Source organism: Microtus oregoni, unplaced genomic scaffold (assembly GCF_018167655.1).
Source record: "Microtus oregoni isolate MIOR12 unplaced genomic scaffold, Mior012 000000F_ref0000247, whole genome shotgun sequence".
Lineage (NCBI taxonomy): Eukaryota > Metazoa > Chordata > Mammalia > Rodentia > Cricetidae > Microtus > Microtus oregoni.
Genome location: NW_024543059.1, coordinates 45,181,063 through 45,197,946, shown reverse-complemented (window position 1 = coordinate 45,197,946; position 16,884 = coordinate 45,181,063). Strand labels below are relative to the sequence as shown.

General features: G+C 44.8%; 1 long non-coding RNA gene across 4 annotated transcripts; it reads left to right on the top strand.

Moving 5' to 3' along the window:
• Nucleotides 1-1,126: 1,126 nt before the first annotated feature.
• Nucleotides 1,127-4,771, top strand: LOC121446594. Of its 4 annotated transcripts, XR_005974072.1 has the most exons (4): nucleotides 2,096-2,725; nucleotides 3,854-4,080; nucleotides 4,283-4,458; nucleotides 4,573-4,771. It is a non-coding gene; the product is annotated as an uncharacterized LOC121446594 (long non-coding RNA). The 4 variants fall into 4 exon arrangements; XR_005974070.1 differs by lacking the exon at nucleotides 2,096-2,725 and adding an exon at nucleotides 1,127-1,587 and having other exon boundaries at nucleotides 3,854-4,458; XR_005974073.1 differs by having other exon boundaries at nucleotides 2,095-2,683; nucleotides 3,854-4,458.
• Nucleotides 4,772-16,884: the final 12,113 nt, after the last annotated feature.

Sequence of the window (16,884 nt, the reverse complement as noted above, 5' to 3'; positions counted from 1 at the left end):
GGGCAACTGAGTGTTAGCCGAGATGGGAGAAGAGGACATCACGGGAGCTCTCTGAATGAAGACTTCTGGAAATGATGTTGAAACTATGGCCTTGTGACCACGAGGAAGGCGAGCTGTTATACCAAGGAAATGTATCTCTGATTAGAACCTTGGGAGATGAAAGGAACTGGCTCCCTGATGGTGTCACTAAATTTAATCCCTGTTTTTTGTGTAGGACAACGCCATTTCTATTCTTTCTGCTATTTATAGCCATGCAGAGTCTTACTGGGAAGCGGGTGAACTGTGCTGACAGGGGTTGCAAGCCTGGGGCTGACGTGAGCAAGAGGCAGCGATGGTCTGGGTGTATGTTAGAAAGACTCCCTGGAACCAGGCTGGCCCCTGGTGGAGAAGAGACTAACAACAAGGAGGTAAGGTCTCTGTTGGAGTCAGAACTATGGACAGAGAAAACCAGACATAGCCAGAAGTCAGTAAGACAAGGATGGGGGGTGCAGGGGGAGGAACCGCGAGGGGCTGGAGTGAAAGGTTGGCATCTGGGGTCTGTTTCAGCATCTGGGTTGGTGGTGGGGCCATCTGAAATAAAGAACAGGGACTGAAGACAGGAAGACGGTAAACTATTCTGCAAGGCCAAGGAGTGAAGGCATCTAGAAAAGAAATGAACTCAGAGGCATTGTCGAGGCCCAGGAGGCTCATGAAGTTCTGGGCTCAGAAATGTTAGCCAGGACACTGCAGCATTTCAAGGTAAATTAAATAATTTACAAATTAAATAATTTACAAATTAAATAATTTACAAATGTAAACCGAGGGTATCTGTCAGAGAACTGCAGAGGGTGATGGGAAAATCAGTTCTAAACACGGAGTATTAGCTAGGGAACTGCAGTGTCTCGTGGGAAACAGGTTTGGGCCCAGAAGTAGCGTTCTGTGAGCGACAGAACTTCATGTAAGACTATTAATTAGCCCGGTAACTGCAGAGACTGGTGGAAAATGTGGTTCTGGCCTCAGAATATTAGCCAGGGACCTGCAGAGTCCTATGATAAATGTAGTTCGTAGTCCAGCGTCTTGACTAAGGCCCTGCAAAGTCTCCTGGGAAATGTAGTTTTGACTCCAGACTATTAGCAAGGAAGCCTCCTAGAAAAAGTAGTTAAGAGCCCGGGGAATTGCAAAGTCCTCTGAGAGATGTACTTTGGGGCTTACCCCACTGGCGAGAGACTTGCAGAGTCCCAAGGGCAATGTAGTTCTTCTATACCCAGACTCTCAACCAGGGGCTCCTGGGAAATGTAGTTCGAAGCTCGAGGACCAACTGTGCGGGAAAGCCGGTTAGCCTGCCCCGCAGGCCTGCTCACCTGCCTCCCTGTGCAAGCCGTGGCCGGCCAGGTTTGGGGAGCTGTGTGGCTCCACCCCTGACTGCATCCTGGAGAGGCGGGTCGGAGGAGGTCCAGGGAGGTGGGGCGGCGTGCTCACACTGGACCACACACCCCAGCTCTTTCCGTCGGCTCCTGCTTCTTGCTCTTTGAAACCACGTGGGACAAACACGGAACTGGAAGGCTGAGACCACAAGGACACGCGCGTTCCCCTAACCTCGGGGACTCGGTGTGCGCCCCAGTCTACTTCCTTCCCCGTCTCTCCCCGTCTTCTGGTCTCTCCACCCCTCCTGCCCCATCCCTGTCTTCGGTTTTCCCCCAACTTCTCTGCCTGCCTCCCTCCCAACCCCACTCTCCAGCTGTCCTCTACATTTCTCCCAGGAGACTCTCTCCTCTTCCCCTTCTCACTGGTCTCTCCCTCCATCTCCCCAGCCTTCTCCATCAGCCTCCCCAACAGCTCCCTAGCCCCCCGGATTGCCCCCTCTTCATCCTTTGGAGTCTCTCCCCAACCCTGTCACCCTCTCTGAGCCTCTCTACTTCCCCTTCTCCCAGATTGATTCCTCAGTCTCTCTTCCATTGCTACTTCTGGCTCCATCCCCCTGCCGCCCCGCCCCGCCCCTCTCTCATCCCCTGTCTGTGCCCACTTGCCCTCTGTTCATCCCCGACTAGGTACCTGGAGACAAACAAACTGAGTTCTCTGAGGGGGAGGGGACGTTAGGCTGGGTCTGGTTACCATGGTGCCGCTAGAGGGGAAGCCGGGCTGGGGTTCATATTCCTGAATGTGGGAAAAATGGAACTGAGGGCCAGGACCGGAGGTTTTATGCAGGCAGGAGCCCAGTTAGGCCGTCAAGGAAGTTTTGTCTCTGTGCCCCCCAGGCTCTCTCTTTGTATCTTGTATCACCCTCTTCTTAACATCTCCCCTCCCCCTTGAGACAGTTTGCCTCTATAGCCTAGGCTGGCCCCTGCCTTCCAGCTGCAGAAACCCTGAGGCTGGAATCCCTGCTCTTCCTTCCCAGGAGGTCTCTGTTGTGTTGTCTCTGCTGACTGCTTTCTGAGTTTACAGATCAATCCAGATTCTGTAACCAAAGCTAGAGTCTCATTCTCTTTCTCGGTAGCCAGTGTGCCACCTTGCGGGTACAGAACTTGCTTGGAGCAAAGACAGGGGGAGGGGAAGACAACCCGCTTTCCGGTGATTGGCTGTGTCTGAAGCTCGCGATTCCCTGTTAGGAACTGAGAAACTATCTTCCTTCAGTCTAGCTGGTTTTGTTTGGGGAGGTGTTTTGATTCTGCCCGAGAGGGACTTTGGCAGCCGGTGAGAGCCCACGGTGGGTGAGAGACAGACAAATATGCCAGATAGGCAGACTTAGGTGAGGGGTTTAATGAGATGAAGGTATTGGGGGGGGGGGGTATTCGACCGGCCCCTGGGGACAGGAGCTGTGGAAGTGGGGGAGGGGAAGCCATGTTCGTCTGGATGCTTACAAGAGGGTTGGGGTTTTTTTTGTCTTTTTCAAGACAGGGCTCACCATGTATCACTGGAACTTACTATGTAGATCAGGCTGACCTCGAACTCACAGTGAGCCTGCTTCTGCCTCCTGAGTGGCAGGATTAACGTCATGCCCCACTATGCCTGGCTGTTACTGGCAATTAAAAAAAGTCCATACTTCAGTGGTCTCAAACAATCTTCTGTGGCTATGACTTTCAGTGTTCTTTCAGAGAGGGAGGGAGGGAGGAAGGGAGGGTTTGAGGGGTGCATGCACTGGACAATGAGAGTGCTCCTGCATGCCTGTGGTTCTGGGAGCTGAACACTGAGTCCTGTGTGCACAAGGCAAGGGCTCCGGGGCTTCTCTGGCCCTTCCCTTCCTCTCTTTTGTTTGGTGGAAGCTCCCCACCTTGTCCCCACCCCTCTCTCTCCAGATCCCACCTTCAGTAAGCCTACCGCTCCCCTTGAGATGCCTACAGGGTACTTAAGCCTTGGCCCTTAGACCAGCCAGGGGATTTCTCTCCTGCCTCCCCCCCTCCCCCCCCCCCCCCCCGAGAGTCACCAAGGAGTTGCTTTGATCTGTTTATTAAACCTGGTTTTATTAATCCAGCTAGATCTGGCATTGGCAGAGAAACCTGTTAAGTCTGGAGCGTAGCCCCCAGCCCCTGTCCTGGGAGTTGCATTAGTCTGGACTCCAAATCCCAGCATGCCAGGTCCTGACCCCTCCCTGGGGGGTCAGCACCACTCCCACAGGGTATTTAAGTGAGCTCCCAGAGGAGAAACACATGGTTCCTGGTTTGCATGGGCTCCCTGCTGTCCTCTCTCCCTACCATGCCCGAGAGTGCTGTACTTAATAAAACGATGGGCATTTTGATTTGGTTTGATCTGACCTAATTGGATTTCTTGCGTTGGCATAGCTGCCCCCTTTTAGGATTTTTTTTCTTAACAAAACCCACAACCGGAGAATTTCAAAATACGTATCATTAAGCTGCCTTCTTCAATCCCATCTCTGTAGGACAAGGAGCATCACTGACTGCGGAAGCCCTCAGGGTAGAGGCGTGCACACTGAATGAATGAATGAGTGCACTTCTGTGTCTAACAGTGCAGCCCAGCCCAGTGGACTTGACCCTTCCTGATCCTTGTGAGACCAAGCAGGTTGGCCTGGAATTCTGTGCGGCCTGGATGACCCACTCTTTGTTGCTGTGATCAACACCATTACCAAGGCGACTTATACAAGAAAAGGTTTACTTGGCCTTAGAGTTGCAGAGGGATGAGAATCAATGGGGGCTGCAGGAACAGCAAGCTGAAAGCTCACATCATAACCACAAGCAGGACACAGAGCAAGCTGGGAATGGCTCCCTTTGAAGTCCCATAGCCTGCCCAGAGAGACATGCTTTTCAAACTGGGGATCAAGTGTTAAATGCCTTTTTCCTCGTCTCTCTAGTGACAAGGACTCAGTGGACGGCCTCTGTCCAGGCTCACTTTGACTGTCAACTCCACACAGCTGAGAGCTGAGAGAAGCCTCCTCTGAGGAATCTCCTAGCGCAGCTTGGCCTGTAGGCACATCTGTTGGGACTTCCTGGATTGTTAATGGCTGTTGCAGGACCCAGCTCACAGTGGGTAGGACCATTCCGTAGACAGGTGGACCTGGAATTTATAAGAAAGATAGCCAAGGAGAGGCATGGGTGACAAGCAAGCTAGAAAGTAATTTTCCTCCATGATTCCTGCCCTCAGGTTCCTGGCTTCCCTCAAGGACGGCTGTGCCCTGGAAGTGTGAGTGGAATAAGGCCTTCCCTCCCCTAAGCTGCATTTGGTCCCAGCAACAGAAGAGTAGCTACAACTATCAATCCTCCAAACCGTGTTGTCCTCCCTCCCTTTCTCTATCTCTGTCTCTGTGGAACCCAACCTAAGTTCTTAAATGAGTAAAATCAGATATACACATATGCCTACTTGTTTTATTTATTCTTTGGTATTTCATATATCTGTATTATGTATTCTGATGAAATTCAGACTCTCCGCACTTCATTAGCCTCCAGCCTGATATCTCTTCTTATTTTTTAAGTTCTCTTCAACATGGCCACATGTATTTCATTTGTATTTTAATAAATAAAGCTCTCCTGAAGATCAGAGAGTAAAACAGCCACCCTGATCACCCTTACAGACCAGGCAGTGGTGACACACACCTTTAATCCCAGTAGCCACAGTAGTTTGGCTTAGAAACTGGGCAGGTAGTGGTGGATATTTTCAATCCCAGCCCTAGATAGGAATATAAGAAGGGAGGCAGGCTAATCATTTCAGACTGAGGTAGAGGTAAGAGGTAAGACTGTTTAACTTTTCTGACCTTCAGGTTGAACCCCAATATCTGTCTCTGGATTTCTATTAATCATGCTACATTTGACACCCAATATTTGGAGTATGAATCCACAAAAGAATTTGCCTGAGTGGTGTAGGAGTTCCTTCTGTTTGTGTGTTGCTTTCATTGGTTAATGAATAAAACTGCCTTGGCCTAGTTGATAGGGCAGAACTTAGGTAGGCAGAGAAAACAGAACTGAATGCTGGGAGGAAGAAGAGCAAAGTCAGAGAAGCCATGGATCCTCCGCCTGAGATGGATGCCGGTTAGAATCTCCCGTAAGCCACTGCCACGTGGTGATACACAGATTAATGGAGATGGGTTAAACTAATATGTAAGAGTTAGCCAATAATAAGTTAGAGCTAATGGCCAAGCAGTGATTTAATCAATACAATTTCTGTGTGGTTATTTCAGACTAAGCTAGCCTGGTGGCCTCACCTTGCAATACCTGAGACTATTTCCCTGAGGATTTTTCTCATCTCCTCCCTCCCCCAAGCAGAGACTGGAGTTAGACCCAAACCTAGCCACCTGGATTCCAGAGAAAAACTAGTACTCCCAACTCCCATTTGCCTGGGCTTAGGCTCCTCTTCTGCCCTGCCCATTCCCCCACCCACAGCTTCCCATGGCACCCACGGCTTGCTGCCGGCCCGCATAGCATCCATACAGCTTCCCGTGCCTTTCTGTGACTCCTATGGTTTCCGCAGTTTGCTGCCAAGCCTTCTTGCACAGCTACCATGACTTACTGTGACTCTGCAGCTTCCCTTGTCTCCCACAGCCCACCATGCCTGCTGCACAGCTGCTCTGATTGGCAGATCTTTAGCAAAAATCCCTTCAGTATGAGTTTTGAGTTCTGCTTAGAAAATTCCCAGGTTTGTGACTTCAGAACAAGTAAGACCAGAGCACCAAGGTCTCTGGATTGCTTTAGTAATGTAACTGTGACACCTACTGGCTCACATTGTTATTACACCTTAAAATTCTCATCTGAACCAAGGTTTTAAAAGAGCTAAGTCATCTGATAATGACTGATAATATCACCACCCAGGAATTTCCATTTCTACTGTGGAGGGAATTCTAGCAGAGGGCTATGACCTACCTGGGATATATACATTCTTAGCCAGAGCTGCTATTAGTTTGATATGTCATAATACATTCTTAAAGAAACGGTTTGCTAACAGAGTCAAGAATGAGAAACTTGTAGAAATGATACAGACTTTACAGACTATAATGAGACGTTGGCCAGAAGGATTTATACCATTGAAAATGATAATTGTAATTTGACAGGCAAAATTCACTCCATGTCAACGGGTTATGAAATCTTACAGAATGGAACTGAGAGAGTATCTGAAAGGAGTCACACTGTGGAACTGACAATCAAACTCTGTTAAAAAGTTATGGCAGGCTAGCAGATAGAACATCAGTCCTTGAAGGCAATCTACATGCCGTCCAAATAATCGCTAAGGATGAGAAGATATCATTAATGGAAAAATTTAAAAACTTGGGATCATATGTGCATGATGAGAACCAGAGATTAATTGGTTTGATGAAATCATAGGAAATATCCACAGGTCAAGAAATTCAGAAAAGACAATGATACATAGATTTGAAACCATTAAAGAACTTGTCAGAACTGGCCAGGTGGTGGTGGCGCATGCCTTTAATCCTAGCACTCAGGAGGCAGAGGCAGGCGGATCTCTGTGAGTTCAAGGCCAGCCTGGTCTACAAGAGCTAGTTCCAGGACAGGATCCAAACCTACAGAGAAACCCTGTCTCAAAAAAAAAAAAAAACCTTGTCAGAACTGATAAGCAGTAAAGACTGAACATTGCCAGTACCAATCAGAGTCAGAGATGACTCACGAAGAGTGGTAGCTCCTGTTACTATCTCTGAAAAGCCAACAAATAGCAAATACCCAGAAGATATACAGAATGTGAATGGGAGCCTATACATATAAAAGATCTAAAACATATTAAGGAAGCTGTAGTTTTTATGGCATGCATTCACCATATGTGAGGTGAAGACATGGGCTTCAAGAAATAAGGTTACTCCACACGATTGGCTTCAGATAGTCTCAACTGTATTAGATCATGGTCCACAGTTACAGTGGAAAAGTTATTGGAGAGAGGAAGTTAAAGTCCTTGAACATGAAGGCAGAGTCTGAGGTTTTAAAGCCTCCCAAGATCAAATTCTTGGTGAGGGTTTTTATGCTGATCCAGACAGTCAAGCTATATAAACACACACACACACACACACACACACACACACACTGAACATATCCTGTCTGTATGCAGTCAGTACAGCAGCCTTGAATGATTGGGACTAAGAAAAAAAATTGAATTGTATACTAAGGCCCAAGAGAACCATTTAGTGATTTTTTGCAAAGATTAACTAAAGCTGTACAAATATCAGCAGCAGAGCCAGAAGCTAGACGAGTACTCATTGGATCTCTGGCTTTTGAAAATGCCTGTTTAGAATGCAAAAAGATATTTGGGCCCTTAAAGATCAGATCATCACCAATGGATGAATAGATCCTACACACAGCCAATTTTGAGTCTTTTGACTATAACACTGAGGCTTAAGTAGGAGAAGTGATTTCCAAAGGTATGAAGAGACATCAAAATACAAATGTTTTAATTGAGGTAGAACAGACCACCTGATAAGGAATTGTAGACAGGGCATTCCTAGAAAAAAATGTTTCATCTGAGAATGATTCAAATAGAAGGCCCCAAACTTCTGGATTATATAGAAGATGTGGCAAAGGCTGACACTGGACCAATGAATGTAGATCAACAGGAAACAAATAAGGAACCCATTACCATTGAGAAATTCCTTGGGGTCCTCTTTCAGGGCCCCAGGTCGAATGTGGCCCAGTTATTCTCAGTCACTGAGAGGACACGCCTTCCCAGGAAAATTAGAAAGTCCAATGCCTGTTGTAAAAACCGATACTGCTCTGGATGATAGAATAACCATGGGGGGTGGATCAAAACTTCCAGTAGAAAATAGAAAGTGTATATTTTGGCAGACTTCTATAAACGATCACAACCAAAGCTGAGAGTATGAATAAATAACACTATAATTGAAGGATGATTAGACACAGGTGCAGATGTCACTATTATCACTCCAGAATCTTGGCATCTGAATTGGCCTCTTCGGGAAGCAGATTCAATTTCTAGGAACTGGAATTTTAGTTTAGGTAAAAGAAAGAACCAGTTGGTGGTGGCTCATGATTTTAATCCCACTAATTGGGAGGCAGAGGCAGGTGGATCTCTGTGAGTTTGAGGCCAGCCTGGTCTACAGGAGCTAGTACTAGGACAGGTTCCAAAGCGGCAGAGAAACCCTGTCTCAAATGAACAAACAAAAAACAAAAAAGAGATGGGTTGAATTCATATGGCCAGAAGGACAGAGAAGGCTGAGGCCATATGTGGCCAATACAGCAGTGAATCTGTGGGGTCGTGATCTGCTGTAGCGATGGAATACCCAGATTAACATTCCTCCGGTCTCAGAAACAGACCATAAACCAATACATGTTTCTGGGAAGGATATTATAAGGTACTATCAAAAACAGTCACCAACCATTCAGGCTGTATAAAAACACAGGCTAACAACTAGAGAACCCTCAGAGATTCCAATGACCCTACCTTTAAAATGGTTAACAAAGAAACCTATATGGGTTAAGCAATGGCCTTTAACAACAGAGAAATGCAGACTTTAGAACAGCTGGTAGAGGAGCAACTAGATGCTCAGCATATTGAAGAATCAACCAGCTCTTGGCATTCTCCTGTATTTGTTGTTAAAAAGAAATCTGGAAAATGGAGAATGGTAACAGATCTTAGAGCTGTTAATAAGATGATTCGGCCAATGGGCTCTCTACAGTCTGGCATTCCTTCGCCTTCTCTGTTGCCAAAAGATGGCCTCTTAAAGTTATTGATTTAAAAGATTGTTTTTTCCCTATACCTTTACAAGAAAAAGACAGAGAAAATTTTGCCGTCATGGTTCCTACTTAAAATAATTCTCAGCCTGCTAAGAGATATCAACGAAGAATTCTCCTATAGAGAATGTTAAATAGCCCCACCCTGTGCCAATATTTTTTAACTTAGCCATTGGAAATGGTACATAAGCAATTTCCTGAATTTGAAGTTTACTATTACATAGACGACATTTTACTATCTGATTCAAATGTAAATACTTTAGAAAGAATGTCTGAAGAAGTAAAGAAAGATTTTCCTTGTTGGGGATTACAATTGTTCCAGAAAAAAACACAAAAAGATCTTAGTAATTATTTAAGTTATAAAATAGGTTTGCCAAAAAAATTAGACCCCCTAAAGGTACAAATTAGAAGAGATTGATCAAAAACTCTTAATGACTTCCAAAGATTGCTAGGTCACATTTCCCATCTTCAGCCTACTATTGGGATAGCTTCTAATTAATTTAAACAAAATCTTAGATGGTGACAAGGCCTTAAATAGTCCCAGGAAATTATCAGCTGAAGCTGGCAGAGAATTGGCTTTGATTAAAGAGAAATTACAGAAAGCACATGTGGATCATGTGGATCTGAATCTTAACTACATTCTGGTCATGTTACCCTCCAAACATTCTCATACAGGAATTTTAATGCAGAGGGAAGATATTATCTTAGAATGGATCTTTTTAACATAAAGAATTAACAACTGAAAACTTACTTGGAAAAAGTCTCTGAGTTAATTCTAAAAGGTAAATTAGGACTTTGTCAATTAGCAGGAATAGACCCAGCAGAGATTATAGTATCTTTTAATAATGATGAAATTGACAAGTTATGGGAAGAAAGTAAACCCTAGCAGAGAGCTTGCAGTGATTTTTTTGGGAGAGATTAAGAACAATGATCCCTAAAGCGAGAGAATTCAATTTATAAAGAGAACTAATTGGATCCTTCCTCACATTGTACAGGACACACCAATAACTCAAGCCCCTGCATTCCATACTGATACAAGTAAATCAGGAGAGGCAGGTTGCAAATCAGAAAATTTAAGTAAAGTTGAACAGGAAAAGAGAAACTGTGGATTTATTCTCAGTCAAGAAAAATGAGGTTTGATCAAGGAAGACCCCCTGAAAAATCTCCGCTAGGAGTGGACGGCTCAGATGATCCAACGTTTTAGAACACCTCTGCTGCAGTTTTCTCCGAGTTCTACATCCAGACCAGTTTCAAGACTGCTGCTGAGATGTTCCAACCTCACAGAATACTCCAGTCAGGGCTTAAGCATAATCTTAAATTTTCTTTGGGTCCCCATAAAATTACCAGCACCCACAATCAGCAGGATGAAGCTTAGAAAACTATGCCTGCATTCCCCAAAATAATGGATTATAGATGTTTGTCTTTATTTAGTGTGTTGGTTACAAGTTGTTATGGATCATGGTCAGGAAAAAAGCTAAACAAAGGCGATTAGATTCAGAGGTTTTGCTTTGAAAAGAAAAAGAGGGGACATGCTGTGGGATAATGCTTTTATACACTGTAAAGATTTGTCATTTGGGGTTGGAGAGATGGCTTAGAGGTTAAGTGCATTGCCAGCTCTTCCAAAGGTCCTGAGTTCAATTCCCAGCAGCCACATGGTGGCTCACAGCCATCTGAAATGGGGTCTGGTGCCCTCTTCTGGTCTGCAGGCATGCACACAGACAGATTATTGTATACATACCAAATAAATAAATAAATATTTTTTAAAAAAAGATTTGTTTGGGGGCTGGAGAGATGGCTCAGTGGTTAAGAGCATTGCCTGCTCTTCCAAAGGTCCTGAGTTCAATTCCCAGCAACCACATGGTGGCTCACAACCATCTGTAAAGAGGTCTGGCGCCCTCTTCTGGCCTTCAGGCATACAGACAGAATATTGTATACATAATAAATAAATATAAAAAAAGATTTGTCATTTGTATTCATTTATTAAAATGCTGATTGGCCAGTAGCCAGGAAAAAAGTAGAGGTGGGGCAACCAGACTAGGAGAATTCTGGGAAGAGGAAATACAGAAAGTCAGTTGCAACCCAGACACAGAGGAAGCAAGATAAGAATGCCCCACTGAGAAAAGGTACCAAGCCACATGGCTAAATATAGATAAGAATTATTGGTTAACTTAAATTATAAGTGCTAGTTAGTAATAAGCCTGTTTATCATTAATATAAGCCTCTGTGTGTTTATTTGGGACTGAATGGCTGTGGGACTGTGTGGTACAGAAACTTCCATCTTCAGTGTGGTGGTTGATTTTTGGTTGTTCAATAGAATATGGATATTTGTCATTGTTTGAAGGGAATTGGTTAGAAGTTGTTTTTGGTAATGGTCAGAAAAAAGCTAAACAAATGAAATTAGATTCAAGGTTCTTGTTTTTTTTTTTTTTTTTTTTTTTTTTTTCGAGACAGGGTTTCTCCATAGCTTTTGGTTCCTGTCCTGGAACTAGCTCTTGTAGACCAGGCTGGCCTCGAACTCACAGAGATCCACCTGCCTCTGCCTCCCGAGTGCTGGGATTAAAGGCGTGCACCACCACCGCCCGGCAAGGTTCTTGTTTTGAAAAGAAAAAAGTGGAATATAGAGCTGGAGAGATGGCTCAGAGGTTAAGAGCATGGCTCAGAGGTTAAGAGCACTGGCTGATCTTCCAGAGGTCCTGAGTTCAATTCCCAGCAACCACATGGTGGCTCACAACCATCTGTACTGAGATCTGGCGCCCTCCTCTGGCGTGCGTGCATACATCGAGGCAGAATGTTGTATACATAATTAATAAATAAATAAAAAAGAACCAAACAATTGAAATACACCTTTAAAAAAAAGTGGAATATAGATATGATCGAATAAAAGGGTAGATTATTGAATCTACTCTGAAAAGAAAAAAGGAGGCTCTAGATATAAGATGAAAAGGTAGACTATTGAATCTACTTTTATAAAGTGACTACTATTTTAAATGTTTTATGTATGAGTGTATACAAATTCTATATATCAATACAAATTTGAGATTAATTTTGTTAGAACATGCTATACATACATTTCCACTCATTTAATAATGTAATTCAAATTTCTAGTTCTTGAAACTTATCATTACCAACTGTTTAGAATAGTAAGGAAATAAGTTAGTAATTAGTCACCTATTAAAACCAAACTTGTAGTCACATTATCTATGTTTTCAGGGTCAAACAAAGATATATTTTTATTTTTTTTTAGTTTTTTTAAAAAATATTTATTTATTATGTATACAATGTTCTGCCTGTGTGTATGCCTGCAGGCCAGAAGAGGGCACCAGACCTCATTACAGATGGTTGTGAGCCACCATGTGGTTGCTGGGAATTGAACTCAGGACCTTTGGAAGAGCAGGCAATGCTCTTAACCACTGAGCCATCTCTCCAGCCCCGACAAAGATATATTTTTAGATAGACAGGTCATCTTCAAACACTTCAGAGATCTACAGAATATGGCATTTAAGATGTTTTAAAAACAGAGGCTCTTTTTATGACAACAAGGCATGTCTGCTCCTGGCAGCACCAATCTACCACAGAGAAAAATGAGTATCAAAGAAACTCCGCATGGAGTTCACTTTCTTTGTGGCAAAAGTAAGTCACTGGGCAAGAAAATGCCCTTGCCTCAACTGCTGACAGTATTTTATCCTAATTGGACAAGCAGGACACAAAGAGAGGAACTGCCAAACATTGTCAAGAAAAGGAGGGACAGTCTTTCAGAATATTCTGTCTCACAGAAAAGTGTGTCGGATATTCTAGGGCTGTAGGCTGAAGATGGATGCCCCAACATTACAGAGGAACTTTGGGCCACTGTCCAGGCAGCCAGCTGTTTCTGTCATTTCTCACATTTTTTGGAAGTAGCTTGCTCACACTCTCTGCTTACTCAGTTAATATTATTTCCTTCTTGGGTCTCTGAGGGAGCTGAAAACTAGATATAGTTTTCCATGTTTATCTGACACAAAAAGCAAGTTTTGATGAATAGTGAATTAGGAACAAGACTTTGATTCACCAAGATAGGATAGATATGGAGTATTTTCTCTGAATTTTTCAAATGCAAATGGACTGGACATTGCTGATGTATTTATTTTCTATATAGATTGTATAAAGTCATTGTATTTATTGCATATAGTGTTTCTTATATTAGCTATAGCCTTTTTAATTTTATTCAAAGGGGAAATATAGTGATATTTCTTTTGTATTTTAATATATAAAGATTGCTTGAAGATCAGAGAGTAAAACAGCCGCCTTGATCAGCCTTAGACCAGGCAGTGGTAACCCACACCTTTAATCCCAGTAGCCACACTAGCATGCCGGAGAAACCAGGCGGTAGTGGTTCACACCTTTAATCCCAGCGTTAGAGAGGAATATAAGATGAGAGGGGCAGCTCTCAGTCAGTCTCATTCTGAGGATTCCTGAAGGCTGGATCACCAATTTGGACTGAGGTAGAGGTAAGAGTCAGTGACTGGCTGTTTTGGTTTTCTGACCTTCAGGTTGAACCCCCAAAGATTTTTGGTAACCGTGCTACAATTGTCCTTTCTGGCTTCCATTCACCTCTCTTATTTCCCGCCCAATCCTTCTGGAAGTCTTCTTCCAAATACCTCCCCCTCCCTCTTTCCTGTCTTTTTTTTTTTTTAAATAACCCTGCTGTGGGACAATGATCTTGTATTTTGTAAAGATTTATCAGTTGTATTATTTTAATAAAACACTGATTGGTCAGTAGCCAGGCAGGAAGTAGAGGTGGGGCGGCCAGAATAAGAGAATTCTGGGAAGAGGAAACACTCAGTCTGCAGCAGTCGTAACCCAGACACAGAGTAAGCAAGATGAGAATGCCTCACTGATAAAAGGGACCAAGCCACGTGGCTAACACAGACAAGAATTATAGGTTAATGTAAGATGTAAGAAAGTTAATAAGAAGCCTGAGCTACTAGGCCAACCAGTTTATAATTAATGTAGACCCTTGTGTGTTTCTTTGGGACTGAACAACTGCGGGACAGGGTGGGACAGAAACCGCTGGAAGCATAACCTATTGAGTTTAGTTAGAATTGCTTGTATGAGCATGGGTATAGTTACTTACTAGAGCACAATTTGCCAGTAGCTACACTACTGAAGAAAAATGGCTTCGCCTCAACCAATAACCATTGACCCGGAACCTGTCAGGGAAGGGAAGGGGTCCTATAAGCCTCTCCCACATCCATGCCTCCCACATTCAGCTCTTTCTGAATTTGAATCACCAAGCTTCACCCCAACTTTCTGCATCTTTGTCATTCTCTGTGTCCCTACCCCTTTCTGTGTGTCCTGTAATCTCTACCTAATGCATCTCTCCCTCTATCTTCTCCCCTCTCCTCTCTCTCTTCATCTCTATTGCTCTGTATCTCTGTTCCCTAGCTGACCCCTCTGCCAAGCTGCCAGCCACTTCTCTCTGCCATTCTTGCCACCTCTGTCAGGCCATCAGCAGCCCTTGGCCACCAGCCCAGAGCCCACATTCCTGCATCAGCATTTTCTCCAGTTCCACAAATGATGTCAGTACTGCAGCAAGGCTGGCTGCAGCCCTATCTGGAGGGTTTCCGTTCCCATGGCTGCACTGGCTGCAGCCCTGTTTGGAGGGTTTCCTTTCCCACTTGCTTCTGCACAAACCCTGGCAACTTGGCTGACCTCTTTCTGGGGTCAACTCTTGCTACTGAGCACTGGGAGAGAACATGGGCATCTATCTGTGGACAGGGCTGTGTGTGGATCTCTATGACTTCTCTCTGAACCCCAGGGCCTATCCTGGTCCACCTCAAGTACTGGTTTTTCAGGTGGTGTTGGGTGGCGCCACAAGGGGTTCCCAGCAGGTAGGCAGAAATGGGTGGGTGAAGGGAATACCTCAGGAGAGTGTGGGAAGGAAAACAAAGGGATTTGTGCAAACTTGTTCATTTGTTCACCCACTACCCCATCATTTACTCTTCCCATATCCTCCATAAACATCATCATCCACCCATCATTCCTCTCTCCAGTCTTTCAATCATCCATCAGTCCTTCCCTCCACTGTTCTTCAGCAAGACACCCAAGTACCATCCGTTTCTCCATTCCTCCATCTGTGTTAGCTACTTTTCTATTGCTGGGATAAAACACCATGGATAAAAGCAACTTACAGAAAAGTTTATTTGGGCTTCTGATTCTGGAGGGGAAGTGCATAATGGCTGAGGAGACAGGACAGAAGGCAGTCAGAGCAGGAAGCTGAGAGGTCTCGTCTTCAGCTACAAAGAGGAAGCAGCAAGAGGGAACTGGAAAGCCCACCTTCCTACAGCAAGACTCTATCTCCAAAAGATTCTGCAACACTACCAACCAGGACAAGGAGTTCAAACACGTGACATGATGGGGGAGAATTCTCAGGACCAGGAATTCAAACACATGACATTGTGGGAGACAGTTCTCATTCATTCAAACCATCACACCATTCACCTATCCATTTCTTCTTTATTCACCTTCTCGGCAGCTTGTTCATCCATTTGTTCAGTTTGGTGAGTGTCTGTGATGTGCCGGGCACCGTCCAAGGCAGTGTGGACATCAGAGAATGAAAGAGCAACTTGATGCCATCCTCACTGACTGGCCCGGCCCCTCTCCTCCACCAAGTATTGTTCTGCTATGTGAAGCGCTGGGACCAGGCAGCACTTACTTGGGGTCTTGCTTTCGCTTCCATCATGGCGAGAGCATGGCAGCAGTCAGGTGGGCACGGCTCTGGAGGAGAGGCCGGGAACTCACATCTTATCCACAAGCTGCAGACGGAGAGGGGAGGACTGAGTCTGATGTGGACCTTTGAAAGCTTAAAGCCCACCCTCAGTGACTTTCCTCATCCAACAAGGCAACAGCTACTCCAACGTGGCCACTTCCTAATCCTTTTCAAATAGTTTCACTATCTGGGGACCAAGAACTCAAACATATGAGCCCGGGGATTCTTCTCATTCAAACCACCGCAGCCTCCTCCCTCCATCTTTTCCTACCCTAAGCCCCACTGTTCCCTGAGATCAGCTCGTGCATCCAGAAGCCTCCCTTGACATCCTTCTCAACACTGGGTGCCATGGACTTTCCTGTGCAGCTCCCAAGGTGGTCCTTGCCTGTGTCCTTAGTCAGTACTCTCAATGTCAGCTTTTCTTGATTTAAAAAAATATTTTCCTCATTGTATCTTCTCTGTGTGTTTACACACCCATGCCACGGAACACATGTGTAGATCAGAGGATAACTTGGGGATTGAAGCATGATTTATAAAAACTCTGAGAGAGAAATTGGGGTTCAACCTGAAGATTCAAAAAGCAAAACAGCCAGCCACTGGCTCTTGCCTTGACCTCAGACTGAAATGGCGATCCTGCCTCCCAGAATCTCAGAAGGAGACTGTCTGAGAGCTGTCTCGCCCCTTTTGTAATCCTCTCTGGGGCTGGGATTAAAGGTGTGCACCACTGGGATTAAAGCATGCAGCACCTGATTTCTATGGCAACTAGTGTGGCTACTGGGATTAAAGGTGTGTGTTACCATGATCTGGTCTGTGAGAGTGACCAGTGGGGCTGTTTTTCCCTCAGATCTTCAGGCAGTTTATGTTTATTAAAATACAATTGAAATGCCTCTCCAGGGGATGTCGGTTCTCTCCTTCCACCGCGTGAGCCCTGGGGATCAGACTCAGATCATCAGGCTTGGTGGCAAACTCCTTCACCCACTAAGCCGCCTTGTCTCCCTGGAAAGAACCACTGGACTGTATTACTTCCTC